This window comes from Leptonychotes weddellii, chromosome 1, assembly GCF_054177405.1.
Source record: "Leptonychotes weddellii isolate Sample4059 chromosome 1, ASM5417740v2, whole genome shotgun sequence".
Lineage (NCBI taxonomy): Eukaryota > Metazoa > Chordata > Mammalia > Carnivora > Phocidae > Leptonychotes > Leptonychotes weddellii.
The window spans coordinates 72,801,559-72,829,389 of record NC_138369.1 but is presented as its reverse complement, the minus strand read 5'-3'; the positions used below and the strand labels follow the sequence as shown (position 1 = coordinate 72,829,389).

Below are 27,831 nucleotides of genomic sequence, written 5' to 3'. Positions count from 1 at the left end.
TCAAAAAGCTGAAAATAGAGCTACCCTACAACCCAGCAACTGCACTACTGGGGATTTACTCCAAAGATACAAATGTATCTGAAGGGGCACCTGTACCCCAATATTTATAGCAGCAATGTCCACAATAGCCAAACTATGGAAAGAACCCAGATGTCCACTGACAGATGAATGGATAAAGAAGATGTGGTTCATATATACAATGGAATATTACTCAGCCATCAAAAAAATGAAATCTTGCTATTTGCAATGACACGGACAGAACTAGAGGATATTATTTTTGTTAAAGATTTATTTGAGAGAGAGAGAGCATGAGAGTGGAGTGAGGGGCAGACAGAGAAGCAGACTCCTCACTGCGCAGGGAGCCTGATGTGGGACTCAATCGAAATAAGTCAATCACAGAAAGACAATTATCATATACTCGCACTCATATGTGGAATTTAAGAAACAAAACAGAGGATCATAAGGGAAGAGAGAGAAAAATAAAAGAAGACTAAATCAGAGAGGGAGACAAACCATAAGAGATTCTTAATCATAGGAAACAAACTGAGGGTTGCTGGAGGGGAGGGGGGTAAGAGAATGGGGTAACTGGGTGATGACCATTAAGGAGGACACATGATGTAATGAGCACTGGGTGTTACATAAGCTGATGAATCACTGAACTCTACATTTGAAACTAAAAATACATTATGTTAATTAATTGCATTTAAATTAAAATAAAAAGGTAATGCCAGTCTCATAGAATGAGTTAGGAAGTGTTCCTTCTGTTTTTATCCTCTGAAAGAGTGTGTATAGAATTGGTATAATTTATTCATTAAATGTTTGGTATTATTCACTAATGCAAAAAAATGTTAAAAAATATATAATATATCCATATATATAATTCCCCTTCACTACTATGCTCCCTTTACTTTCTTCATGAATTTCTGAAATGTATTCAATTATAACACCCTCTAGGTGATAGCTACTAAACGTTTACCATCAGCCCTGATCTTTCTGCTGACCTCCAAACCTAAATACCCCCACTTTCTGCTGCATGAATGACAGGAGGAGTTGCATCAGTCACAAAGTTCAAATTCATTTTCAGACTTCAACACATTGTTTTACCGAACAGTCCTCCTCTCCCATACTAGTAATTCTGGTATCTCTCCCTCACCACCACCTACTCTACCCCCCCCCATAGTCAGTCACCAATTTCTGTCAGTTGTACCTCTATAACATCTTTCTTTTCCTTTCAATAAAGTCATTATTTCAAATCAGCATAATTTCCTTTCCTTCAATTCCTCTTCTTTCCTTCAATTCCTCTTCTCTCCAGTATAGCATTATATTCCCAAATACAAGACAAGAAATTCACAATGTTAATATGTACCATACCTTCCCCTTCTAAAGCCCTTCAATAGCTTCCCACTCACTATAGAATAAAATTCTCCTTCTCCACAGCTGTATATTCAAAAACCTTTAGGGGCACCTGGGTGGCTCAGTCATTAAGTGGCTGCCTTCGGCTCAGGTCATGATCCCAGAGTCCTGGGATCAAGCCTCGCATCGGGCTCCCTGCCCCACGGGGAGCCTGCTTCTCCCTCTCCCACTCCCCCTGCTTGTGTTCCTGCTCTATCTCTCTCGCTCTGTCAAATAAATAAATAAAATCTTTAAACAAAACAACAAAAAAAACTTTTATAAAGGGAGTTCAACCCACCTACCTTAATGTCACTTCTTCTTATGTCATTCCTGAGCACTAAAAATGTCAGCCTCCCAAAAGCACTTACCATTAATTTAGCATAACACGGCTTTCTTGCCCAGGTGTTTTTTCTTAGAACTTTGTCCAACTTAACTAAATTCCTCATCCTCTAAAACCTATATGCCTTTATTATTCTCTCAAAATATACTTTTCTTCAAGTTTAAGATGCTATCAAATTTTAAGACATCTGTCAATTTTAGAAATGCTAAAATGTGGGAAAAAATATATGCCTTGGATATAGTAAAATACAAGAAATATCTTCTTCCTCTTAATCCCCTCAATACAGTGTCTGGATTTCTATTTAACTTAGTTCTCAGGTCTTGTTTAATGAATTAATGTCTGTTGAACTCCCATTACATTATAGGTCTCGTGATGACAAAAATTGTCTTGTTCATCTATTATATAGTAGCAGAACCACTAGAGTTTGAATAAAACAACCAGACCAGAGAAGAAAAAAAAGAAAGGAAGGAAGGAAGGAAGGAAGGAGAAAAAGAAAGAAAGAGGGCGCCTGGGTGGCTCAGTTGGTTAAGCGACTGCCTTCGGCTCAGGTCATGATCCCAGGGTCCTGGGATCGAGTCCCACATCGGGCTCCCGGCTCAGCGGGAAGCCTGCTTCTCCCTCTCCCACTCCCCCTGCTTGTGTTCCTGCTCTCGCTATCTCTGTCTCTGTCAAATAAATAAATAAAATCTTTAAAAAAAAAAAAAAGAAAGAAAGAAAATAGCACTACTAATAACATCTATCTCACATTCATTATCAGAATTACAGAATATACATTAAAATCAATGTGTCAAGTGGATCATATTCAAATGCAGGATTTTGGTATTTTAAAAGATATATTTACTAAAATTAAATGTCACACTGCAAATCTGTCACTCTTCAATATCAGAAACTACATTAGGGAATACAGGAAATTTTTTTAAGTAAATTTCTACAGGAAATTGCTGCATCCCATAACATTTCAGTAACAACAATAACCTGGCTCCAGGAGAAAAAGGCACCCTTCCAGCACTCCAAACCATACTAGGGCATGATTAGTGAGTGTATCCTATGACTGCTTCTAGAGAGCAGAGTCTGTGATTTATTCCTCTTTCTGACTCTAGGATTCTCAGAAAGAACAAATAACAGAGTATCCAAAGAGGAATATGTAATTTGAAAACAAAACAACACTTTGTCCATTTCTTTATTTTAAAAGTTGTATGATTTACTTTGAATTTTCAAATAACATAAAAGAAGGGTCTATCAAAGTGGAGCATGGATTGAGAAGCTTGGTACCAAGAGGCACTTAGATGAAGTAAATGACTAACACATAAGGCCACCTTTGAAAAGTGTATGTCCATTACTCCTATATTGCCTGGACCAGTGTAATATTCTCTTAATAGGTCTCCCACCTCTAGATGACACCGTCCTGAACCCATCTTTCACACTTATGGGAAAAGTACAGCTACAACAAAGTTAAACAAGCCACTTCACTAGCCCTCCAACAGCTCCCTATCAGCTTGAGAATAAAAATAACCTGCCCTCTCCCTGGCTCCCTAGGCCCATTTTATGAGCCAAACTTCAAGCTCTAGCAACAGTGACTGAAATTTCTTGCATGAGCCTTAAGCTCTTTGAAGCTTTTGAGCCTTTGCTCAAGCGTCTCCTCCTTCCAGCAGCTTCCCTTCCACCTCCCTTTACCAGTTCTGACCAGTCCTTTAAAGACTCAAGTTTCCCAACTCCTGAGAACATTCCAAAATACAAGACTAGGTTAACAACTCCTCCTTTGAGTTTCTACAAAAAACATGTCCCCTATGTCTAACTTATCAAACATTTTACTGAAATTTTAAAATTATCCTTTACAAAAAGTTTCTCAGGGGCGCCTGAGTGGCTCAGTTGGTTGGGCAACTGATTCTTGATTTCAGCTCAGGTCATGATCTCAGCATTGTGGGACTGAGCCCCGCGTCAGGCTTCCACACTCAGCATGGAGTCTGCTCAAGAGTCTCTCTCCCTCTCCATCCACCTCTCCCCCTCCACTTGCATGCACACATGCTCTCTCTAAAATGAAATCTTTTAAAAATAAATTTTAAAAAAGTTTCTTCCAGTAAACTGTGAGAACCACAATACCAAAAACCAAGTGTTTTCCACTTTGTAGCTTATTTACCTAAATAGTGCCACTCAGTAAATGTTTTTACTGAACCAAAATACTAACCATAATACTGGTTTTCAAGGAATTCTTTCTTTCCATTGTGGAAAAAAAAAAACACTGAAAGGATTTTTTTGTTAGGTTTGTTTGTTTGTTGGTTGGTTTTTGTTGTTGCTTAGCTAAGTCTTCTTAATACCTAATACTACACAGGAGCACTGGGGTGTTGATGAATATCATACACTAGCAACATAATAAAGGCTTTCAGATCCATTCCCCAGGTAAGCCTGTACTACTCTGTATCATAGGCAAACTGGTTTCCCTCTGGTTTCCAGGGAGATTTGGCCAGTGGGAAGTGACGAGTGATAGAAGGCAAAAGAGGAAGAAGCCAGAGTATTTCTCCTCCATTCTCCCCACTCCCTGACACATCCTTGGCAGAAGTTTTGTCTCTTCCATAACTCCAATTCCCTCCAGACAGTCCGACCCTCTGATGTACCAGCTCCTATCATGAAGCCCCAGCTATGGCTCTAGCTCCCCCACACAGCTTTGGCTTCCGAACTCTGACAACACCAACTTTTCTCACCCCCCCCCCCGAGCCCTGCTGGTATCAGAGAGGCTCTGGGTATTATTAATATCTGGTTTGTCTCACAGTCCGAATAGGCTTCTCAGCATTACCTGTACAACCAGTTCCTGAATTAATTTTCCTCTGTTGAAAGACACTATGGTTACTATTTTCTTGATTAATCCTGACTGGTTCTGTTTTTAAATGTCATTTAAAATAAAATATCAAATATCAATACCTCAGCACACTAGAGCATAAAAACTTTAATCCTGAAGAAAACTTATTACACAAAATTATTATTCTGAATACATGGTGGGGTGTCGGGCAAAAGGGAACCATGTATTAAATTCATAAAGTAAAAATAAAGAATGTAACATTTTATTCATATCAAAGTGTTCCTCACTGGAATGAAGTCTTCCCTCTCTCAGCTGCAATGTTTGCCTGAATTAAGTCAATCACTTATAATAAAAATGTCACTTTTTAAAAACTTATTTGGTAGAGGAGAAAATTGGAAGGATTATGGGAGTTGGAGTCACTGCAGGCCAAGACATCTGTTCGGAGGGAAAAAAAAATGTTAAAGACCTCCTGTCAGTGACTTATTCAAATCCACAAAATTCAGTCCTTTTTCAAGACAAATCCAACTAGACTAATCAGTTAAAAGATATACCTTTAACCATTAATCTTATCTCATAAATTGTTTAAAAGATCATAAAATGTTAAAGTGAAAAGAATTGCTTTAAATATAAATAATAAGAGCACAAGTTGTAAAGGGTTCAATGTTAACAACTGATTTTTACAGGACCTCTCAACTCCCCTTTCACATAATTACTACATGAAATTCCCTAAGTAGAACTAGTCTAATAAAATAATTCAGTAACCATTCACCATCTATAAAACATTTCAGGAAATGAAACACTCCTAAAGCACAGAAAACATTATTTAGTTTCATTTTGTGAATATTTCTTAATCACTGAAATCGTTCTATATCGCCATAGAAAAATATTAGGCAATAATCCCCAAACTAAAGCAAAAAATCAATTTAAGATTACAGACTTTGGAAGAATGAGATATGTGAAGGAAAAGGAACCTGACATTAACAACAACAAGCATTTCCTGAGCAACCACACACTACCAGTCATTTTACATAACTCACCTAACCTTACAAGGCAGTGTCAGAGTGAGGAAATGGAAACCCAAAAAGGTTACATAATTTTTCCAAGCAACTTAACCAGCAACTAGGAGAAGTAAAATTTGAATTCAGGGCGCCTGGGTGGCTCAGTTGGTTAAGCGACTGCCTTCGGCTCAGGTCATGATCCTGGAGTCCCGGGATCGAGTCCCGCATCGGGCTCCCTGCTCAGCAGGGAGTCTGCTTCTCCCTCTGACCCTCCTCCCTCTCATGCTCTCTGTCTCTCATTCTCTCTCTCGCAAATAAATTAAAAAAAATTAAAAAAAATAAAAAATTTGAATTCAGTCTTATCTGGCTCTACAGTCTGATTCTCCCTTGCTTTCTCTGGAACAATATTCCCTGTGGGTGACTTCAAGCTAAAAACAAACCAAAGAATTATTTGAAAAAAAAAAAAGGATAAAATGACATGACAATCTCTAGCCAATATTTTAAATCATATTTAATATTATCAAACTCTCACACATTTTTAACATAAATAATGCTTGTGTAACTAAAAAGAGCATCAACTATGTGTCAAGATCTGCAAATAACAGATAAAACCTACCTAGAAAAGTTCATAATTACCAATTAATTTCTCATTGATACAAAGGCTCAAAAATGAGATCAGCCTCCCCAAGCTACCAGCCAACCTATTCCCCTCATTTTGTACATTACTTATCATCATATGCTGATAGAATAGCCTTGTGAGATCATCTTAATTATTCCTCCTAGTTGTCTGATTAATGTCTGAAAATTTCATGAAATCCGAGTTATTATCCTAGCCCCTTTGTGCGAACTTTGACATTTGCTTTCTAGTTACTATGCAGTCACCTATATCCTCTGTGTTGATATTATTCCTTTCTAAAAAATACCTATTCCACCGAGAGAATACAGTTTACATCACAACTCAGTACATGTATACATGTTATACAACTGAAAGAAAAATTTAATAACCACATTTACACTCACTGTATACAATGCACCTGATATTTTCTAATTTGTTTTAATGCTAGAAGCAACCCACGAAACTGACCTCACAAATCACCAACATGGTATTAGAACGCCACTCTAGAACCCAACCGCATTAAGAAAGTGCTGACATGACAATAGCATTTTTCCTTCCTGTTTCTTTCCAAACTGAAGGAGAAAAAAGTCAGTGAGAAAAAAAAAATAAAGATAAAAGGTAGTACATGCCTCCAAAAGTTTTTCCTAAAGTATGATTCTTGGGAATTATTTTTACAACATACTTACATTTTATCATTACAGTAAAATATACATAACATGAAATTTACCATTTTAGCCATTTTTAATTGTAAAATCCGGTGGCGTTAAGTACATTCACAATGATACCACCATCACCATTATCCATTTTCAGAACTTTTGCATCATCCCAAATAGAAGCTCTGTACCAATTAAACAATAACTCCCTGCTCCCCCTCCCCCAGCCCCTGGTAAACTCTAATTTTTATAGTAAGATTTTATAAACATATACAAAAGAAGTGAAAATAAAATCACCAACCCCTATAGACACATGACCCAGACTCAACAAATTACCAGATTTTGCTATAATGATTTACCTGTCCCAAACCTCCTGCCATTTTACCCCTACTTACTTAGAAAATATAAAAAACAGATTCTTTCTTATATAACCACAATGTCATCATCACAGCTAACAATATTAACAAGAATTCCTCATTATCATCAAACTTTGAAATTTTATTTATATAATTAACCTAATTATAAAAATACTTGTTTTCACCAAACTTTTCATTGATCCTCTCAATACTGCAATGATTTCTGAATAATTTCATGTGTAACTGTTTAATAAAAGGTAATTATGATTCAAGACCAAAAATACCACAATGTTTCAAATGAAAGCTTTCTGAGCAATTCTACAGAGAGACTATGGTTTTCCACTAAAAACACAGAATATTATTTAGTATCTCATAAATGGAATGTTTTCTCAGCAAAACACCACAAAAGCAACCTAGTGAAATCTGATACCATCATTATTTATTTTATATAAGCAATCATTATTAACTAGAAAAGCCTACATTTGTCTAGTGTTATTTTTTAATGGACTACTAGATGAACTTAAAAAAAAAAAAAAAAACCTAGATTACTTTTCTTTAACCTATCAGTGTTCTTAATAGTGTTGTAAAATGTGAAGATATGATTGTACCTACAAACCTCTTCAGTTCTGCAAAAAAGTCAAACTAGAGCACTGAAAAGATATATGAATAAATCCTGGCTTAAAAACTATAGTAACAATTTCTATTCCTATGAGGAATGACTTTGATTCACAGAGAGTCTGATATCATGAAAGAACACTCATTTTCAAAATTTAAAAGACTGGAAGAGATGAAAGACAAAAACAGGGGCTCATTCAAATTTAACCTATAATTTTTCACATAGTACAACCACTAGTTAAAAAGAAATTATCAGCCTGTAGAATATAAACCACCAAAGCTCAAAATATGAACTACAAAGTCAAATGTAAACAAGAAAAAAAATATCTACATGAGTTTCATACAGTGTCTTCTCTAATCCTATGTATTTTTACTAATGCAAAATATATCAGCTTAGAAAGTATAATCTTAAGGTTCTTTAAAGTTTGTGATTACAAGGGATTACCTCCAAGATCAAAAGCAGCACTGGAGGAATACCAATATCACATGATCTAACTGCACAAAAATTTGCTGCTACTCAATTTCTGCATCACATGAGTGTCTAATATAAATCAAGAAAATTAAAACACTTACATGTTTAATAGGAAGTATTTGTGCTTCTATTTAAAGTTGTGTCACTATCTTTACCCAAATCATTTTCAAAGTATTTGGCGATCCTAGAAGTTCTTGAAAGACAAGAAATGCCTAATTTGGTTTTAGTCATTGTCTTTTTAACTTGAATAAACTCAAAAGCTACAAATATAACATATTACTATAACCAACATTCTAAAAATGTCAAGTTCCAAAAATAAAAACTCCTGAATTGTCTTCATTATATAATTTTTGAAGTTTGCTATAAGGATGGTTTAAAAATGCAATCAGCTAATATGCTCTATGTAATTATCACTACTCAATGTCTAAATGTTGAATAAAGAGTAAAAAATAAGAAAATAATTTGCAAGGTGTACAAGTAATCCCACATCATAAAAGATTCTATATCACATCTTGACTACAAACTACAAAAAGAGGAAAAAAAAGAGAAAGGAAAACCTAGGTCTAAATATTTTATAGAAGTCAGATTCTCAATTCAAATAGCAATAATTAGAGTGATCTGATGGCTCTTACTCTAAATTACTGGAGGCCAATGAATTTATTTAACTTCTGAAAAGTACAGTATAAAGTTTTAAGCACATTCTTTATAAACACTTTATGGACTGAATTACTAAAATATTCAGGTTTACCATAAATTAACTACCATCAAGAACTTCAACCTCAGGAGAGAGAAATATACATATATACACACATATACATACACATACACACACACACTCAGATATAAATATATATTATGTGTATGAGTAGCAATCTTTTTAATTTTCTAAAGAAAGTCACTGATTTCATCTTGCCCTGTTACCTGCCATGAAGAATGTGAAGCTGCCTAATTTGTAGGCAGCATACACAACTGATCTGGTATGTATGCTGGTGCAAAATTAATCACCAAATCAGTAAGTGAAGCCACATTCTGACAATTTCTGAACTTCAAAAAATATTTATTATCATCAGTGTCCATGACTCTCCAACACTAAAAGTATGATTAACTCTTTTATATCACTTGTACAGTAAACAATTTCAAATTCCTTGCCAGATTCAATTCACTCATCTGTGTTACTCATTAGTAACAATTAGTTGAGAACTCAGTAAGAGCCCCAGGACTGTACTTACAAACACTACTCTATTCCTCACTATACACCTGCAAAGTATCCCTATTTTACAAATGAGAAAACTAAGTATCAGAAGGTTTAAGTCACATCATCACGACTGAATTACTAAATGGCAAAAGCAGATTCTAATCCAAGTCCATCTAACTAACTTTTAAGGTCTGTTTGCTCTTCCCACCACTGTAGACTTGCATTTATGCTAACCTTGTTCACGGGTTTAAAAAAAAAAAAAAAATCTCCCACTCTTTTTTTTTCTCCAGAAATTTGTATTTAGGACTAGGAGAGAAGAATAAAGTCATTTACATGAATTATTTTTGCAAATATCAAGACACAATTTTCTCCAAATTCTTCTTGGTTTGACTTATATCATTTCAAATATGAATATTAAAAATTGCATCACTGGTTCAGCAAGATTAAAGGCATGCATTAATTACCACAAAAGACTTCTTTCAACAATACTGAAGATTCTAAATAGATCAAAGATCCAAAAGTTGGAATATATTTGTAAAAGTATTGCCAAACAGTAGCTCTGTTTACCAAGTGTAAACATAACAACTTTCTAAGAATAGAACAACTAAGTGAAGCTCAAAATTGCTTAGTTATGTTAAAAGTCTTCATTCTAAATACTAGGATCAACCAGAAAAATAAATCTATACATTTTCTTCACAGAGACTATTTCCATCTGAAAATGTCATTATTCCACCCTTCTTCTTGAAAGTTATTTTCATTGGTTACAGAATACTATGTTGGCAACTTTTTCCCAGCACAATGAGATATTATCCCACTGTTTTCTGGCTTCCGTTTCTGCCCTGAGCAGTCAGCTGTCAGTGTAACTGCTACAGCTACTTTAAAGGTAATCCATCTTTTGTTTTCTGCCAACTACTAAAATATTCTGTTTCTGGTGTTCTCCATGTTACTATGATGTGTATAGATGTGTATTTAAAATTCTCAGAACTTCTTAAATTCATGGACTGGTGTTTTTCTCAGCTCTGAAAAATGCTCAGCCATTCTCTCTTCAATCGCTGCTTCCTTTCCTATTATTTCTCCCTTCTACAATTAGGAAACTAATGAAATACTGTTAGGTTTTCTCATTCTATGTCCTATATATTGTAATCTTTCTTTTCACCCATTTCTTTGTTTTTCTGTTCTACATTCTCAACAATTTATGTCCAGTTCATTGGTTCTCTTTAGTTGTATTTAATCTACTGCTAACCACATCCACTGAGTTTTGTGGGTTTTTTTTTTTTTTTAAAGATTTTTCATTTATTTGAGAGAGAGAGAATGAGAGAGAGCACATGAGAGGGGGGAGGGTCAGAGGGAGAAGCAGACTCCCTGCCAAGCAGGGAGCCCGATGCGGGACTCGACCCAGGGACTCCAGGATCATGACCTGAGCCGAAGGCAGTCGCTTAACCAACTGAGCCACCCAGGCGCCCCTGGGTTTTTTTTTTAAGATTTTACTTATCTATTTGAGATAGAGAAAGAGAGAAAATGCACACAAGCAGTGGGGTGCGGAGGAGCAGAGCAAGAGGGACAAGCAGACTCCACACTGAGCACAGAACCCAACATGGGGAACAATCTCACAACTCTGATCATGACTTGGGCCAAAATCAAAAATTGGATACTTAACTGACTCAGCCATCCAGGCATCCCTCTACTGAGTTTTTCATTGTAATTACTGTATTTTTTATTTCTGTAAGTTTTGTTCAGGTCTTTTTCAAATCTCACAAGTTTCCTGTTGCCTGCAGATATGTTCCACCTTTTTGTAAACATAATAAACAGTTGTTTTATCATCTCTGTCTGATAATTCCAAAATCTGAAGTTTTTGTGGGTTCATTTCTGTCAATTGTTTCTGCTGCTTCTTACTCATGGTACCTTATTTCCTTGTTTGCTTGGCTGTATTTTATTGTGAGATAATTCTTTGGAAAATTGTTTATGGGAATTTCCTAGGACCGAAGATAAAAATGTATGCAACCTGCATACATTTTCATTTGCTTCTGCCTGGCACCTAGAACCACCTTTAAATTCACAATCTGAGGTTCTTTCAGACCAGGTGACACTGAATTTGAGCTGCAAATCAAGGAGGAAGGCTTATGGTTTTAACTCCTTAGGAACAGGTATTTTTTCAAGCCCAAAGCAAACATTCTTACAGCCTCCTGTGAGTAAGAACATGAGAAGGGTTTTAATCTTGGTTTAACCATACCCTATGACCATAGCTTTTTTGGAGTCCAGTTTTATAGGGAAGGAATATCCTATTAGACTCCCCTCCCTGAGCATATATGGGCTTTAATTTCTACACCCTGTGCTTTGTGAGACCCTCAAAACTAAAGTAAAAGTTCCCTAGAATGTGGCAAATATCCTCAGAGGAAAAGCAGTTTTAATATTCTGTTTACTTCTCAAAATTCCTGCTTTCATGTAGATTTTAACCTGGTAATTTCTCACTATCATGTCTGTTCCTAAGGAAAGAAAAAATTCTAGCATTTCTAAATCTCATCAGGGAATTACTTTATCCATATAATATAGCTGACCATATTACCTTGTTTTCAATTTTAATAGGTTTCATATTTTTATATTTCAATCACTAAAAGTTTTATTTTGTGGGTAAGTGTAACACTGATGTAACAATTACTCTTTATTAAGCTTGATTCACTGGTATAATCTAGGACAGAATTTTGCCAAATCCCAAAACTGATCAATTCCATTATACTATAAGACCATTAAGAGATGGATAAGATTCTGAAATTCATTCCCTAAATAGACATCTGCATAACTGCTATGGAATTCATTAGTCTATTGATTTTTTTTCTCCACCAGCAACATGTGTAATGAAGCTACTGGAAGATTAGCCAAAGTAGTAAAAAGATGACAAATAAGGACCTGAGTTTAATCTTGTTTCTGCCAAGAAACAGAATAGTAAAGAAAAAAACAAATATTGGAACTACATACAAATTTAAAAATTCTTTGTAAGAATTTTAAAAATGTATAAGCAAAATTAAAAGACAAATTGAAAATACCTGCAATATATGCATAATAGACAAAGAGTTAAAATCTATAATATGCAAAGAGCTCTTGCAAATCAACCACAAAAACCCAAAAAGGCATTAAAAAAATAAGATAAAAGCAATCAATCAATCTGTGCCAAGACGTTAACCAAAGCAATGATTTATAATACTTTCCAGTAGCAAGTTATGGGCAAATATAATTTACACCCTGCACTAAAGTTAGGGTATAAATTAACACTATCTATTAGGCCGTTTGGCAATAAGAATCAAAATCTAAATCATGTATTTCCTTTATACAATAACCCCATTTCTTAAACACACACACACACACACACAATAACCCCATTTCTAGTAATATACTTGAGTAATAACATCACTGCATGAAGACTTACAAAAAACAAAAATTAAAAACACAAAACTGATTAAAATTAGTTTACATGCACAATTAAAACTAAAAAATTCTGGAACTATGTGAATAACAGAAAAAATATATAGTAATTAAAAAGGGTAGGAATTGAAGTTACTTTTTAAAATTTCACTTTGTTTCGTTTGATTTTTTTTTTTTTAAAGATTTTATTTATTTATTTGACAGAGAGAGACACAGTGAGAGAGGGTACACAAGCAGAGGGAGTGGGAGAAGGAGAAGTAGGCTTCCCACAGAGCAGGGAGCCCGATGCGGGGCTTGATCCCAGGACCCTGGGATCATGACCTGAGCTGAAGGCAGACGCTTAACAACTAAGCCACCCAGGTGCCCCGGATTTTTCTTTAATTAGTGATATACTATCATGATTCTTGGGAGGTTAAAAGTAAAGATAGGATTTAACTCATCCAACAATTTTTTTTTTGAAGATTTTATTTATTTATTTGTCAGAGAGAGAGCGCGCAAGCGAGAGAGCACAAGCAGGGGGAGGAGGAGAGGCAGAAGTAGAAGCAGAATCCCCGCTGAGCCGGGAGCCCGATGTGGGACTCAATCCCAGGACCCCGAAATCATGACCTGAGCCAAAGGCAAATGCTTAACCACCTGAGCCACCCAGGCGTCCCTCATCCAACAATTTTTGTAGTTTGATTTTTTGTTTGTTTTTTAGGTCTGTATAACAGATGAAACATAGTCACAAATTCTTTGTTACTTTCTTCATCAGGAGATGAAGTTTAATTCTCCTCCCATTGAATCTGGGCTGTTTAACCAATAAAAGACAGTTTTACCAATAACATATAGCAGAAGTAATGTTCATCAGATTCTGTTTCCACTTCCTACCTCTTAGAATGCTTGTTCTTGAGACATTCACACTCAGAACCCACCACTCCTACCCAGGCCACATGGAGAAGCCTCATGCAAGTGCTCTGGTCAACAGCCCTAATTTAGCTCCCAGACAGCAGCCAGCATCAACTGCCAGCCACGTGAGTGAGCCATGCTGGAAGTAGAAACTCTAACCTCCAGTGAGCCTACACCAAATGAAACAGAGATAAACTAACCCTACTGAATCCTATACAAATTATAAAATCATGAGTAAATAAATATTACTGTTGTCTTAAGGTACTAAGTTTTGGAGTGGTTTATCACACAGCAGTTAATAACTGGAACAGTCTCTTATTTACTGCTATATATTCAGCACTTAAAACAGTACATTGTATGGGACACCTACTTTTAATAGTCACAGCTTCAGGAGTATGAGTAAAGATGGCATACATGGTTTTGGCATTCACAGAGCAGTCAAAAGTGGGACAGAGATCGTTAGGTAAAAAGACAATTATAATACATAATAAATGTTATGTTGTAGTACAGGGAGGGTATCTGGCCAAATAGGAAAGGACAACACAAACTTAGTGGTATAAGAAGATCCCTAGAGCAGTGACATTACAGCTAAGAACTCACAAGAGTTAGTAAAATCAAGAGACAGAAAGACTATTCCAGGCTTCAGGCAAGCAAAATCCTAAATAGTTCCAAAAACTCAAAAGATTTCAGTACTTTATAATGAAATCACAGGGGAGGCAGAAGGAGACACGAGACTGAGCAATAAATGATGGAAAAGTACTGAAAGGTTTTAAGCTAGAGAGTAAGAGAATCAGCTGAGAGCTTAGAAAGATCACCTGGCTCCAGGGACACCAGTCAGAAAACCCTACAGAGACAAAGGCAAGAGATGATGATCTAGAAATAATATACCAGAGTAGGAGTATTGGGCATAAAGAGACAATGGATTCAAGACTTAAAATCCATTGAGATTGATGCCATTACATGAGGATTTGGGGAATAAAAGGGGTCTATCGGGGTTCTGGCTTCAACAACCAGAAAGAAGGTGGGAGTCATCCACTGAGATAATTCACTCGCGAAGGGGAATAGGTTTTGTAAGAGAAGATGGTAAATTCAGTTGCAGACTTTATGAACATGAGCTGTCTGTGGGCCATCAAAAGTGGAGTTATCCAACAAGCAATCAGATACACAGGTCTAAAGCTCACAGAAGAAATCAAGATTGGAGATCTAAGACTACAGACTCTTCAGGACCTTTTTTTTTCTCTTTATAACATTAATCTCTCACTATCTCCTCAGCCATTCAGATATTACTCTACAATTCTCTCACAATTTGTCTTTATAATAGTCTCTTGCTCTCATTTTGTTAATGCTTCCAAAACAGTGGTTTTACATTACGAGGAAACTCAAGTTAATCAATGTTTTGCCACACCCTTTGCAAGGCAGGATGCGTGATGGCCCCTGGTGAGGGCATTATGCAGGTAGTTTTCGTGACAAAAAGAGGAAGGATATTAGGGGTACTGATCAGGGCTACTTTGCAGCCTTGGGGGAAAGCATCTGTACTCCTGATCCAAGTAGAAAGGAGGCAGTGGAGCTATTCTCTGAAAGAGAAAATGAAGTGTATCTGGAGAATAAATAGGAAGCCATAAAATCATTTAAAGGGCAAAGAAGTACAAAAGGATAACCAAAGAGTAGAAGGGGAGCAGAGAAAAAAGAGATACATCCAGGCACTTCCCCATCCCTACCTTTCCTACTCCATCCTATCTTCACTGCTTCCTGGTCTATCATTTCCCAATGGCTTCCATTACACTCAGTTCTAACAATTACGTAATTTGGCTTGGAGAACTTTAAGTAGACCATAGCAAGGCCACAGCTTGAAAAAGAAAACTCACCATAAAAAGTAGAAAAATTATACTACCTGACCAGAGAAAGAAAATCATGATACCTGATACTGCAAATAAACAAACCCAATGTTGCACAGTTTGATCTCTGTAGTCTATCAGTATTCCCTTTTAATTTCTGCCAAATCACATAGAAAGAAATCTTCAAGCTCTAAGGAGATGAAAATGTAAAAGCTCAGAATAATTACTTGGGCAGTGGAGCTAGACAGCCACAATTATAAAGGAAGCTGCAGGCACTTTAAGTACCAGAGCGTTGTGTATTACCACGAGTATTTTGACATAAAAGGAGAATCACAAAACTTCTAAGCCAGAAGCGTCCTTAGAGATTATCAGTTCCGGCTGCTATAACAAAGTGCCATATACTGGAAGGCTTATAAACAACAGAAATTGATTTCTCACAGTTCTGGGGGCTAAACTCTTGAGATCAGGGTGCCAGCAAGGTCAAGTTCTGGTTGAAGGCCCTTGTCCAGGTTGGAGACTGCTGACTTCTCATGGTATCTTCACATGCCAGAGAGAGGAAGCAAACTCTCTCTTGACTCTCATAACAGCACTAATCCCATTCATGAGGGCTCCACCCTCATCACCTCATCTAATCGTCTAATCGTAATTACTTCCCAAAAGTCTCACCACCTAATACCATCACATGGGAGAGTGAGGGAGCAGGGTTTCAACATACAAATTTTGGGGCGACACATTCAGTCCATAAGAGTGATCACTTGAAGTGGTTTTCCAAATATGTTTAAATCCTTCTGAGAACTGGGTATATTAATTCACAGTGACACCATATCAAAACATATTTCAAGTCAATGAAATTAAGAAAACCGTTCCAACACAGCTTCCATAAATGAAAATTAATCATGAAAAAAAAAAAACCCTCTACAAAAATGGCTGGTTTCAGATGGTATGCTTATCTACTTGGAAAATGTAAGAGAATCAACTGAAAACCAGTTATAATAGATTCAGAAAGTGACTGATTACAAAATACACACACACAAAATCAATGGCTCTTCTATTGACCAGCAATAGTCAGGTAGAAAAAATACACACACACATACACACACGGAGAAAAATCTCATTCCCATCAATAAAAAATAAAACACAGTGGGACTGAATAGAAGACAAAATGATAAAACTTCTGATATCCATAGAGAAAGAATAAATCATTCAGTAGTACTGAGAAACTAATCAAAAGCTTAAAAATTTAGTATCCTCTGCTTCACACTACACAACTAAACATGTTCTGGAATAATGTAAACTCATAATTTTAAACTGAAACTATAAAAATAGTTTAAAATATAAATTAATAGCTATATAAACAAAAGGTAGGAAAAGCCTACAAGACTCATAAAGGAAGAACAAGATTTAACTACAGAAATGTTAAAGTCTATAAGAAGGCAGAAGAGGAAGAGGTGTAAAGTCAAGTATGCCCAAATAAAGCCCAAATAAAATAAAGATGATAATACCCAATCACAGCAAGTATGGGGCCTCTCAGCTTTGTAGTTAAGGGTAAAGTGGACAATTTGGTCATGTGTTTCAAAACTATTAAACATGGGCATATCTTTAACCTACTAATAATTCCACTCACAACAATTTTTCCTAAGTAAATAATGCATAGGCACAAAGGAATATTAGCTACAATAATGTTCAGTGTAGTACTGCTTGTCATACAAGGATTGAAAGGAATCTAGGTGTCCAAGAATGGAGGACTACTAATAGTACCTTCATACAATGGAACAGTCATAGAGCCACTAAGAAGTGTGTGGGAGAGTAACACCATTAGTAATATAAAATATTAAATGAAAAACAAACACAAGTAACAAAATAGCATAAATCCACTTTTAGTTTAAAAAACAGCTGTATCTGCACATACATGTTTATCCATATAGATCTACAATACAAATACACACACACAACACAGGTAAAAAGGTTAAAATTAACTCCTGAACTATTAAGAGTAACAAAGATTGGAGAGGGGAGACAATTTATCCCAAGCCTCCCTATGCCATACATATGTACCTATCAAAACGAGCTTTCTTACTACAAGACTCCTGGACTTCATGAAGAAAAAGAAGTCTAGTTTAATCAATGCAGTAGACAGAGAAACAGTGGTACCATGTAGCCATCTCCTATCAACTCCACCTTCTTTCCCAAGCCCCACCAAGGATCCAGGGCAATCAATCCACCATCTCACCCCAGGGTTGCAAGAGATGTAATGTTAGTAATTCTTCTTGGATTCCTACAAGGTAGCTAGTGGAATACCTCCAAAGGTACATATTCTGGGAAACCTAAAGGGGTCAATTCTGATCCCCACTAATTACCAGCAAACAGAATACACCCATCTACAGCCAGGACCTGTAACTTAGGCTCAGTCTTCTTGCAGTGCTAGACCACTCCAACTCCATCAGATGGCAGGTGCATCTCATCTCCCCCAAGGTGGTTATATGAGAAGTGGGGGCTTACTTCTCACTGATTAATTATTCTGAAGATCCATTATTTAGAAGTAAAGACCCAAATTGCTTTTAGTTCAACCTTTTTATCTTACTTAGATGTTCAGTAACAGTAAGAAAACTTCGTTGCTAACCAACATTTGCAACTTGGTTTCTAAACTAGTACTTGCAGTACAAATCTGACTTTTCTTTTAGCCTCTCTCAAGACAATATAACCCAAGAGAACTGAAGAAATTCCCAATAGTGCAGGCCATTATTTTTGATCATTTGTTTTTATAACATTTTCACAATAGGCATTACCTTTTGTAATAGAAAATTTAAAAAAAAATTTCTAATGGCAGGCTATCATACTGTAATTATCCAACCTAAGATATTTATGCACAGCAACATTTTCTTTAGATATACCATAACTAGTCTGTCATAAGTTATCATACAAAATTAAATCCAATCATTTTTTTTAAAGATTTTATTTATTCATTTGAGACACAGAGATACAGAGAGAGAGAGAGCATGAGCAGGGGGGGAGACAGAGGGAGAGGGAGAAGCAGGCTCCCTGCTGAGCCAGGAGCCCGACGTGGGGCTCAATCCCAGGACCCTGGAATCATGACCCGAGCCGAAGGCAGATGCTTAACCATCTGAGCCACCCAGGCACCCCTAAATCCAATCATTTTATAAAAAGTAAACCATTCTTCTAAATGTAGACTTCATGACCCATAAAAGAGTAAATGTAAGCATTCTTGTCAACACGAATTTATAAAAATTTGTCAACATCTATAATGCCTATTTCAAATCTCTTAAGTCTATTTTGTCTCAAAAAAGTAATCCAATAATCACCTTCCCTAGGCAACTGAGTTAAGAAAAATAATAAATCTGCAATTACTAAATATTTTCATGGAGTCAGTCAGAGACACCACATGTAGCACAAAACAATGACTGAATGATATTATCTTTAGATGTTTTTCATCCAAACTAGTGGACATTTAATGAGCATCTACTGCATGCCAGGTTCCATGACAGGTGCTAAAAATAGAAAATGTTAACACACAAATCCTATACTCCAGTTCTTTTTCTAATCAAAGAGACAAGTACTATGATAAATTATAAAATATATATAGAGAGAGAGATCCCAACCCCTCATGTCCAATTCCAAAAATCAAAAAAACTCTGAAAACTAAAATTGTTTTCTAAGCTGTCAAGAAAACACAGCCTAAACTAACATGAGGCTTTTTATGGTCTTTTTTATTCTACTTAGTGTGAACATGTATAAATTTGCTGGGAAAATTAATGTGTACAACTATGGGGTGATTGTTCCTATCCACAGGTTTCATGATATATAGCATATGCACCATATTAATTTTCTAAATTCCAAAAATTTTACTTCTGAGACACATATGCCACCGTGGGTTTTAGATAAGGGGCTGCAGATCAGGTCTGGAGTATGCAAGGACAGATGGATTGTTTCAAGGAGCAAAGGAGTCTGCTGAGGGAGGTAAAAGTTACAGTCAGAAAAACCTTCAGAAATAAGGTTACCTTGTTCTAGGCTTCACAACACTACACTAGAAAATTTTAAACCAATCCTTTCATACCACCACCAAAACCATCTTTTATTATTTCTACAGCCTTCCTTCCTTGTTTTGAAAGATCTGAACAGCCAAACCATATTTATTCATATTTAATTCCCCAAAGGGATAAGAGCATTAATTACTACACCAATTTTGTATTTAATCCAAAAAGTACAAACTTTGTTTTGCTGGCCAATACAGCTTCATACCAAATAAATGTACAATTCCCATGAAGTTCATTCAAATACAGTCAGTCTTGATTATGTGGCTATGATCAGCCACACTGTAGATTATCCATAGTAAAACACAGTACCTAACACTTACATAGTAAGACAGTACCTAACACGCATTGTGTCAGACACCAAGCATTACATATGTATATATACTATACTTATACATATATACTCATTTAATCCTCAAAACAATTTTCTGAGGTACTTATTACTATTATCCTCACTTTAAAGTTGAGAAAAGTGAGGCACTATGAGGCTAAGTAACTGACCAGCATAACATTACAACAGACATCACAACAGAGTATGAACTTAGAGAAAACATTTACAACAGGGATTTATTGTTATACTGACTTACTTCCCAAATTATTATCCCAGTTAATGAATTAATGCTACTGGAATCAGCCCATAGGCCCTCTCCTCTCACTTCCCCTCCCACAACTGCCCACAGCCACAAAATCTCATTTCTCAAGTTCCACTACACACACTGTAACATTACTGCCATTCTAATCATCTCTCCACGTTAAGAGAACGGTCTTAGACCAAGTGTATAAGCACACTCCTCAGACTGGTGCTGATATAAAAGCGGTCAGAGACAAAACACTGAAGTTGTCCTTATTACTTTTCCAGTGTTAAAATATGGTAACAATGACTCATGCTTAGATTGTTATCGCCCTTACTGGCCAAATAAAAAGTCAGTGACCCATCAATCCCCCCCAAAAAATCCTAAATGCCAGGATAACAAATACAGGATAAATCTACTATGTATGCGTAGAGGGGGAAAGGGGATGGAAGGTGGAAGAGAAGCACAGGCAAAAAAATGAAGAACGAAAACTTGCAGGGTCAAAAGGAAGCAGACCCTACTTTCACATTTAACACTGACTTACAGACTTGAAAGAGAATGGTCTGACCAAACAAAATAAAGCTTTGCAAATTTCAATATCTTATTCAGAAAAGATTACAAGCATTGAGGCAAGTTTTCATTATACGATGGGGGCAATTTTTTTAAAAGATTACAAGTTTGGATTTTAAAATGAAAGAAAAGCTCGTAATTTTCAACAATACTAGTGAAAGGGGATTTTAAAATGTATCATTAATTAATTTTCTTCCATAAAAGCTACATTCAGAAGATTGTTAAAGCATGGACTGTAGAGTCAGCCAGCCAGAGTGCCAGCTCTGTGTTAGCATAGGACTTTCACCCTCTCTCTGCTTCAGTTTCCTTAAAGATTGTTGTGAGCATCACATGAGTTAAGACACATAAAGTGCTTAGAATAGTGTCTGGCACTTTGTGCTTCAAAAGCACTGTCATACATACTATTTAAGAACATGAAATAACAATGATAAAGGAACAGAATGAAGACTATAACAATTACAGTGCTAAAAATAATTGATGTTACACTTTAATAGAGTTTTTAAAAAGTTAGGTACAACCATTTTTATAGACATAAAGTATGAGGTTAAGTATGACACTTTTCAATTTACATTTTCTTAATTAGATGAGGAAAAAACCTGAATCCATGTAGGATAACCTCAGCAGGTGGAGACCCTAAATTCTTGACCAAGTTTGCTTCCAAGGCTCAGGAATGCATTGCTCAACTGAGGCTGCATCTGAGAGAAAAAGCAAACACTCAATACTGTCACCAATAAAAGAAAATTTCATCCCAGCAATGGATTCAGAGACACAGGATTCATAGTCTATAAGTTGATAAAACCCAACTACCCACAGCTGAGTCCTTCAGCTAGAAATACACCAAGCTTCCATGGAAAATTCACAGGCCAGGTGATGTATGCACCACAGCATGGACACCTGGTACCTGCACTCCTCCAGTTGGGGCAACTCACCCCAATACTACTATCCCCTTCCCTGGTATCCCTACATAGCCTGTTCATTCTTCATAAAGTATCACCCTAAGGGGAACTTTCTTCAGTTCATCCTGCCTTTTCCCCCTTCTCTCAAAACCACCTCTACACTCAGGATGAATTAAGGCTCTTATTCACTGACACCTCATTTTATTTCTTAGCACACACATTATCCACATCCTTGCTACTCAAGAATTGTTCCTTGTCCAGCAGCACCTAGGAGCTTTTAAGAAATGCAGAATATCAAAATGCATCACAGATCTACTAAATCAGAATTTGCATTTTTAAACCAGAGCCCCAAGGGATTCCTATGCACATTAAAGTTTGAGAAGCACTGCTTTGACTCCATTGCAGATAGTTGTAAAAATTTTAAATGCTCAAGTTTACATTTGAATTTAGCGATATAGTATGAAAATTCCAAGATGTGTAATCAGAAAAGCTCATTAAGAAAAATGACCAACATATAAATGAACTTAAGTGTTCAAAGGTTTATTTTCAACAATGCCTACATTTACTACTTCCTGCTTTAAGTCAGTATTTTGTGCAACAGCACACTACTAATATACAGTTTCCCTGTACTGTATTTTGTTGTACAAAGAGTACAAATAATGACTGGTTCTAGAAATCTCCACGCAATCAGGCCCAAAGCTGTGCAACCTGTACGCTACAAGCTCGGGATTTAGTCCAATTCAGAGATGACAAATAGAACTCATTCCTGAAAACTATTATTCAGGAAAAAATCTTTAGGATGTGAACTTTAAATCATATTCCTGAAACTAAAACTAGTTAATGGCTGGTATTGAACAAACTCTAGGTCATTTGTAGAATCAAAAATTGTTTAGGAGGTTTGTGTTCGTTTTTCCAGGAAAAGCAGGGAAGAGGGGGAATCAACTTTCACAAAGTTTTTCTCATCCTTGAAGGCCTCAACTTGCATGTTCTTACAGGTGAATAAACTTAAGGCGTACTAAAACAGGGCCACGTTTCTCTCCTCAAAGCTGAAAGGCTTCTCTAGTCTAAAGGCTGCATTTTAAAAGGTTTGGAGATTCCGGGCCCGTTTCACTTCCGGCCTCCGAAGGAAGCGTGCCGCCCAGGGCTGATATGAACAGGGAAATTTACCAAGTAGGAAGTTGAGCCACAGTCCAACCACCAGGCTCTACCCTCTTGCAGCAGTTGGCCTTGCAGCCTATACCCCAACCTCCCGAGGCAGGGAAGGCAGGCGGACTGGGGGGAAGCAGCCCCCTCGTCCTACCCGCCCTGGGGCTAGAGGAGCCTCCCTCCCGCCACCCAGCCCCCACGATGATCCGGGAAGCGCACAAACGGGGATGCTGCGACTACCCGTTCGCGGCGACAGCAGCAGCAGCAGCAGCACCCTCAGGCCCTCCCGTGAGGCGGCGGCAGCTGCAGCAGCGGCGCTGGGGGAGGCGGGAGTGGTCCTGAGAGGCAGAGGGGGAGGCCGGGGCGGGAGCGACTGCATGTGGGGCTGCACTGGAGGGAGGCGGAGGCGCTCAGGGGGCTCGGCTTTTTTACGATTATCATCATCAGCATCTTGTTTTACCTGTGGCGCAGAAGGGCTCCCCAGCTCCTATTCCCTGAATCCTCCTCCTCCCCTCCTCTTTCTCTCTCTCTCCCTCAGTCTCTGCCAGGCGCTCGTGGAACCGGCCGGGCCCGGCCCGACCAGAAAGAGAACAGGGCGGCAGGGGGCGGTGGCGGCGGTGACCAGCGACCACGTGACCACGCTCGCGCCGTAACGGCGGCCGCCTCCTGCCGCGCGCCCTCCCCGCGCTCCACCTCTAATAACCCCGCGGCTCGAACGCCCAGGACGCTCGTGCGCAAGCGCCCGCCCGGCCTGGAGGCTGCGCGAGCGCGCAACGCGCTCGCTCTCGGGGCCCAGGCTGTGGGGCCATGCGAGGCGCGACGTGGGGAGTGAGTCGCAGGCCAAACCCTCTGCTGAGCCGGCCGACTACTAGGGCGCATGCGCGGGAGGGCTCTTTCCACCTCCCCCCCCACCCCCCCGCAAACTTTCTCTTTATCCTCTCTCATTCCCCCAGCAGCACGCAGCTGTAGCCTTAGGAACCTGCCACCTGGACTTCACCACTCACACCCACCACCACCTTCCCAGGGTGAGACTGAGAGTAAGAGAGATGTCAGCCTCTGAGAAACTCCTAATAGGCTGGTCCTCCTGCCTCAGAATTTACATTTCCTAGTTGCGTGTAAATGGCCTTCCGTTGGACATTTTTCCACAGCTGAGTAGACTCCTATTCATGCTTCAGGACCCAGCCAGTCACTTACTCTGAAACATACTCTACTCTGCTTTGGGGAAGTCATTAACATTTTGTGGAGATCTACTTTGTTATAACCTATATAAATCTTTTTTTTTTTTTTTTACAAATCACAATACTAGGCTCGGATTTTATCTCTGCTCGTAAAACCTAGGACAGTATGTGTCTTCAGCATTGTGGTATCTCAGTAAAATTCTGATGACTATCAGAACACAAGCAATGCCTAAACTCTGTCTTTGTCCTCCACCTCTACTTATGATTTAAGATTCCCTTTACCCTAGCACACGGAATGCTGGTGTTCGTTTCTCAAATATGAAAGCCTTTGAATGGGAATGCTAATTAGAGTGGCAAATGCTTCACCTAGTAAAAAAGATTTATGGTCTTTTATTAGCCTATCTTCGCAAAGAGCTCCAAAAGAAACTGATACTGTTGAGTCCGGAAGAAGGAAACCAAGGCAGAAAAAGGTCAAATTTTCAAAGGTTATCTAGCTTCCGTGGAGGGTCTCTGTGTGGGAGACCTTTGTTCACAAACACCCCCCTTCACATAGGGATTCCCTATCTTTCTATTGGCCCTCTTTGTTGCAGGAGCTGGACAGGTTAAGTTAATGCCTCTCACCAGGTCTAATCAGGGCACATAATTAAAATGTAAAAACCTACTAAACGGCATTTCTGGCTAAGTCCTGTCATCATTACCGTTGAACAAGGTGACTACCGAGATGATGTTCAAGAACCATAACTAGCAACAAAATTCCAGAAAATGTTGGGATAAATGTTAATCGAGAAACATTATTAACAAGGGCTTGTGAGAAACTAGGAAAATCACAACCCTCAAGCCTCCAATCTGATAGGTCTGAAATGTTGATGGACTTTTTTATGCATTTACCGATATATACACACGTACAGTGATCCCACCTGATAGTTGCAGCTACCACCTAGGATATGCTCATAGCACCCCATTCTAAATATATCCAGTCCAAGGTTCAGACTATGAGAAACTATTTTGGTAGCCTGTGATGAACCCCAATATCCATGGCCTTGTGTAATACTCTCCCCTTGAATGTGGGCTGGACTTGTCACTGCTTTAAACAATCGAATGTGGCAACAACGACTGCCAGTTCCAGGCTGAGGCCTTAAGAAGACTTTGCAGTGACAACATTGAAATTTACTGGAACCTGTACTCATGGAAAATAATGATTAAGAAATCCCCCCTACCTGTTTGTGTTCTGGGGCATGGCTTACCACAAAGAACCACCCTTCCCCATATGACTTAGACGAGACTCTTTGTCCACTCTTTCTCAAAAGACTAGCAGATGACTTCTTATTTACCTGTGACAAGACCAAAACCAGATCTTTCCCTTTTTGCTTGAACCTGTTGACAAGGTCAGGCACAAACCCTTCAACCTCCTTGTTGAGATTAGGACTGTTTGTTACCTTGAAATTAGCTAGACACAGAGATAAACATGCCCTGGCCAACTAAGACATCTCCTAATTACAAAACAGTTCCAACTGATGCAGGGTCCAAGGATCTGGCGGGGTTCCCGCAGGACCAGCCAAGAGGGTGCTTGTCTTTGCACAAGATAGAAATCAAATGCAAGGCTCAGACCTTTGGAGATCACTCTCCTCTGAGCCTGCTGGCATTAAATAAACCTCCTATCCTCCAAGATCTCTGAGGGCTGCTTGGTTCTTCTGTCTGGCAATCCAGTCCGGTTCTGTAACAGATTCAATGAGTCATCCATAAAATCACACATGCTTACAAAGCTTTGGTTCGACACAATCAAGGAGTTGTTCTACACCCAGGTCTAGATGAAGCAGCACTTCGCCAGCATGTGTGGATCAAGAACCCAAGAAGCAGAGGAAGCCATGAGGTAGTAAGCTGTTCAGAAAGTAGCCAACAATCGTGGCATGGCTTTGGACTTCTGTAGCAAATGGAAATATGGGGGTCAATCCAGTTATATCTAAACCACCAAGGGTCAGATGAACTCCTGGAAGCACATGACTTACTCCAATTTGTAAAGACGCAGGAAAGAGTTCACATTGTTTCAAAGTTTGCTCTATTAGGGGGCTGTGATTTTTAACCTATAATAAAATTCTTCAGTTCAATCCTTAAAAAAAAAAAGAAGAAGAACTCAAATGCAAGCCAAGAGGAGAGTTTATTGAAGACATAGAGAGAGTGCAGACAGAGCATCTGGGTGACTCAGAAAGAAAGAAAAATGAGTTTCATCTTTACTTGGGGTCTGTTGTTTTTATTGAGGACTGTAGCCTCTTGCACATGCCTTCTCAGACATCCAGGAACAAATATGTGTGTTTAAGTGTTTTCCATAAGTCATTTATGCCCCGGAGCCGGAGTCTTGAGAAAATGTTCATGAAAACCCCACCTGGTCACTCCTTAGATGTTATATATTGTGCTGGAAGACTCCAAAGAAATCATTAACTCCTTGACATTTGCAAGGAAGACATACATTATCTGTACTATAAGGCATGTGTAGGGTGATGGTGTAGGTCCTAGTAAGAAAAGAGGAAGCAAAAAAGCCATCTTTCATGGGGTTCCTTCAGTTTCCCTATCTCACGACTATAAGTCATCCCACTGATAACCTGTCTACTCCTTCCTGTAAAAGTACAAGGCAAAGCCCTGCGGAAACACTGTGATCTTCAAATCTGGGTACTCTTTCCATTGCAGTAATCTGCATAAAATCTATTTCCTTGTTCATTCAGTTTTGTTTTTGACAAAAGCTTCTGTTTTTGCCCTTTGGAGGAAGCACCATGTAAGAAATCTAACTACTCCAAGACTACCATGCTGTCAGAAGTCTAACCTAGCCATTTCAAGAGGCCAAATAGAGGAAAACTGAGGACCTGGGCTAACAGCCCAGCTGTGCTCCCATTGGACACAACACAATCGACCACACGTGTGAGTGAGCCATCTTGGAAGTGGATTCTCCAGCCCCATCAGGTTGCCCCAGCTGATGCCATAGGGAACAGAGACGAGCTATTCTCCACCATGCCCAAATTGTAGAATTGTGGGTAAATAAATAAAAGCGTTGTTTAAACCACTCAGTTTTGTGGTAGTTTGTTAGGTAGCAATAATAACCAGAATAGACCTATGTATCCAACTGTCTGCTAGAGATGTGTCCCAAGTGTCCCCACAGGCACCCCAAACCCAACCTGCTCAAACTGAATTTTGCAAATCTCCTCCAAACCTGTCTCTTCTTCTATGTCCTCTATCTTCTGTTGGTAGTGCATTCATCCCCCCAAGGCTCCCAACAGAAAACCTGGGAGCTTTGCCTGACTCCTCTATATCCTACAGCATTCAGTCACCAAGTAATGGGCTTTCTTCTCCAGCTCCACCCACATCTCACCTCAGATCCTCCTCATCTCTCTCCTGAACTACTGAGTACTGAGAATTAGTCAGGTTTTTCCATGTTGCAAGGAAGAGTCATACATGTACTCAGATTACCTTAGAGGTTTATTGTCAGGCAGGGAGTGAAGAGACATGGAAAACCAGCCCAGTCATCTCCCATCACCTGTGTTGGGTGGTTTCAGGCTGGGAGGCCCAGCTGGCCTTTTGGAAAACCACAGAATGACCCCATCCTTGAGGCCACAACTGTAGCTCTAGGGATTCAGCTTCTCTCTAGTGTCTCACATCCTTAATCTACAAAAGAAAACCTGAGGGGTCTGTTAGTCCCCAACTGCTACAGAGTACCCTGACAGGGCTGAGACTGGCCTGCAATCTAATCTAGGAAAAAGAAACTAAAGTAATAAAGCTGATGATTAATAACTCCATAAAGCATAAACATTGTATGAAAATTCATTTTGAGTTATGCTACTTATAATACAATTCATATTTTAAGGT

The 27,831-nt window shown here is 38.3% G+C and overlaps 1 protein-coding gene and 1 long non-coding RNA gene across 10 annotated transcripts in view; one reads left to right on the top strand and one right to left on the bottom strand.

Annotated features, from left to right (window-relative positions):
* Window positions 1-23,425, bottom strand: part of TBC1D5 (TBC1 domain family member 5) — a 528,942-nt gene extending 505,517 nt beyond the window's left edge. For 4 of the 9 annotated variants that reach the window (XM_081826016.1, XM_081825991.1, XM_081826055.1 and 1 more), the window contains exon 1: window positions 23,262-23,425. The gene's annotated coding sequence lies outside the window, so the exon portion shown is untranslated. The remainder of the gene's footprint in view (window positions 1-23,261) is intronic. The other 5 variants (XM_081826005.1, XM_081825999.1, XM_081826011.1 and 2 more) reach the window with 2 other exon arrangements.
* Window positions 23,426-23,443: 18 nt separating this feature from the next.
* LOC145722568 (uncharacterized) lies at window positions 23,444-27,024 on the top strand. Its single transcript, XR_014146908.1, has 3 exons — window positions 23,444-23,629; window positions 23,755-23,826; window positions 26,715-27,024. It is a non-coding gene; the product is annotated as an uncharacterized LOC145722568 (long non-coding RNA).
* Window positions 27,025-27,831: the final 807 nt, after the last annotated feature.